General features: G+C 40.1%; 1 long non-coding RNA gene across 1 annotated transcript; it reads left to right on the top strand.

The window, feature by feature from the left end:
- Positions 1–561: 561 nt before the first annotated feature.
- On the top strand, positions 562–2756 carry LOC134479824 (uncharacterized). Its single transcript, XR_010053575.1, has 2 exons — positions 562–1548; positions 2556–2756. It is a non-coding gene; the product is annotated as an uncharacterized LOC134479824 (long non-coding RNA).
- The last annotated feature ends 510 nt before the right edge of the window (positions 2757–3266 follow it).

Genomic DNA, 3266 nt, shown 5'->3' with positions numbered 1-3266 from the left:
TCGTCAAAGGCTACCCTCAGAAGAGCAACTGAAGCACAGGGGTTTATTTATTTATTTGTTTGGGTTTTATTCTAACTCAGGTGATAACTATGTCTTCTCGTTGGCTGGGGTTAGACCTCACAATCTTAATTGGCTAGTCTCGAAAAAAAAATGGTAGCTAGGAAGAGGAGGAAGGTGGTGAAAGGGGGGTCATTGCTTGAAGCAGAAAAGGGGCACTGCTCCAGCAACCAGACTCCTCTAGCACAGCACGGTCCCTTTGTGTAGACAAAGGTTTTATGTGATTTAGGGTTAAAACACTTGCATACAAGTCTTAAAAGGTGAGGGAAATAAAAAGATTTTAATTCCTTGTCCTAAACACATGCGATCTGGCTGTGATAGAACAGGCTCATACTCAATTTTTATTACACTATGGAGCCCAGACAGGACTTCAACTTCTGAGATTACAGCTCTGTGCCTATGGCTACTCCTACTTACTGTGGTGACTGGGAAGAAACCCGGAGCTTTATTCGTGATAAACTTGCACTCTGTCGTTTGTCAAAAACCACACCTTTCATCTTAAACGTAATAAGAGATCGTTTATTCTGGAGTCATTTTGCGTGACCATGGCCCAGGAAAACAGATTTAGGCTACCCTAAGGTCCGCGTTTCAATGGACCTGGAAGCAGTTTCATAAATTTTTCTGGTTTCACCAAGCAAAGAAAGGCATAAATCAACGCAAGTTTAAAGTGCATTGGGTACATCGAGATAAAGCTTTTCTTTTTCTACAGCCCAAGAGGCTATGTGAGCTTTGGGGTTGGTGGAAGTCAGTGGCCTGATAATAGATTCTACAAGATCCCGCCCTTCCCTAGGGCAGTTAACAGTCTCCAGAGAGAGAGGCTCCTCGGGCCAAGAAAACTGACAGTTAAGGCTGTTGGGACTTTTGATTTTCCTTCAGTGGTGCGGCCGCCCATAAAGTTCCCGTGTTTCTGTGAGTCACTAATTACTCTTCCAAGTTAGACTTGACTGAGCTAAGTTCTTCGGACGACCGTGGGTTCCGTGTCGAGGGTGAAAAAAACATTTATTTAGCTTCCGGGAAGAGTTGACGCAATCGTGCCACATTCAAGACAGGTAGGGCATCCACCCTCCTATCTTTTGGATCTTGGAGGTCAGGTTCCGAATTTTAGGGGCGTCAGGATTTGGTGGGAAGAGAAGGCATCCCCCTTCGCCTGGGAAGTATTCTAGCTCCTAGCCAGTTCCGCCCCGCTTCCACTGAGAGGGCTCCGACGTGCTATGGCTTCGCTCTTTGGTGGAGACTCATGGGCTCTGGTACCCAGTAGTGTGGATAGGAAGATCCTGAGTCCCAGAAATGATGAATGAGGGGATTCCAGTCTCAAGCAAGTGATCCTTGGTGTGCTCGGTTCCTCTCTCTCCTCAGGGCAGATTTAATTGCCCTGAATTTTCTAATTCTTTGCAGCGGAGTCTCAAATCCGCAGAGACGTGTTTCCTTCTTATTGGGGTTTGAATGCTTTGGTGGTTCAAGTACAAGAGGAGAGGTGTGATCCTCTCTGAAGTAAGTGTTATCGAGCTTTTGATAATCAGGATTGACACCCCTGCCCTCTTCTGGAATTCAGGTTCTCTCTCTTTCTATAAAACACAACAAGATTCGGTCCCCAGCTCCGAAAAAAAGAAAAGAAAAAAAAAAAAAACACAACAAGAATACAACAAGCTTCCAACTGGAAGTTACCATTGGTCAACTGTCCCTATATCCCTTGCAAAATGTGCGATTTTTTTCCTTCAATGATGGGGATCAAACTTGGCAGTATGAAGAATTCTGAGTAATCAGCAAACTGATGCTTAAAGCAGAACACAGTTTAGTCCAATATATAAACTTTTGTAATTAATACAAACTACTAGTAACCTTTAAAAGTTATTAAAAGGAAACTATTTTCTGCCAAAATCTATATAAACTTCTGTAATTAATACAAACTACTAGTAACCTTTAAAAGTTATTAAAGGGAAACTTATTTTCTGCCAAAAACTAAGAAAAAGTTTATGGACCAGTTTTCATCCAGATTTTGGGGTTGTACAATTTTATCACATAATCTCATTAGTCATTTGATATCTACTTCATAAAATTTAGGTTTAAGAAATTTCAACTTGGGGGGTTGGGGATTTAGCTCAGTGGTAGAGCGTTTGCCTAGCAAGCGCAAGGCCCTAGGTTTGGTCCTCAGCTCTGGGGGGAAAAAAAAGAAATTTCAACTTGGGATGGAGAGATGGCTCAGTAGTTAAGAGCACTGATTGCTTTTGCCAAGGTCCTGAGTTCAATTCCCAGCAACCACATGATGGTTCACCACCACCTGTAATGAGATCTGATGCCCTCTTCTGGTGTGTCTGAAGAAGTGACAGTGTACTCACATACATACATACATACATACATACATACATACATACATACATACATACATACATACATACAATAAAATCTTTTTTAAAAAATTTCAACATTATTATGCTAAGCTGCATTCAGGACCAGGCAAGAAATCATTCTTCCTTAATTTCTTTTCCTCTGATGTGAAGCTGGCTTCAGTGAGAGAACTGTGCAATGAATTCATGACAAAGACCACGTAGCCTACAGTTGAAGGTCACCATGGAAGGTTTTCATTCTAGACTTCGTCTCCTTTTAGAAAATTAGAGTATGAACACTGAAGCTCGAGTTCACTTTTCAAAACAATTAAATAAAAACTTTTGTCAGAATTCATATAACATTTTGACAAAGAACTTTGTAGTAATTTATTTCCATGTGTAATTTGAAATCAAGGGGGACTTATGCTCATCATTATGAGAAAGATCACCTGGATTATCCCTCTGCATATGTTATTGTCATTACTGTGTCCTTTCATCAAAACTCACCTTGCCGATCATACATATTTTTCTTAAATGCCTATCAGGATTAAACTATACAAATCAACTAAAATTATATACTTTGAAAGCTTAGTTTACCAGGAACCAAACAATATGCTGTTTGGAAATGGAGTTTAAGGTAAACTAATGTGTTCGTTGATGCCGAAGTGCTTGGCCTCAGTGCACTCAGAAGCTCTCCTGCCTTCTACGCATTATTTACAAGGAGGAAAATATCTCATCTAAACAAATATCTGAGACATACATTTATAAATCAACCATTAGAATAGTAAGTTATGTAGTTCCTTTGGTATTACTAACTTTAGGAATTTCATGTCCATTTGTTTGTTTGTTTGTTTGTTTGTTTTTAAAAGTGTTAAGTAATTGAGG

This window comes from Rattus norvegicus, chromosome 7 (assembly GCF_036323735.1).
Source record: "Rattus norvegicus strain BN/NHsdMcwi chromosome 7, GRCr8, whole genome shotgun sequence".
Lineage (NCBI taxonomy): Eukaryota > Metazoa > Chordata > Mammalia > Rodentia > Muridae > Rattus > Rattus norvegicus.
The sequence above is the reverse complement of the archived record's forward strand: the minus strand, read 5'-3'. Positions and strand labels throughout refer to the sequence as shown.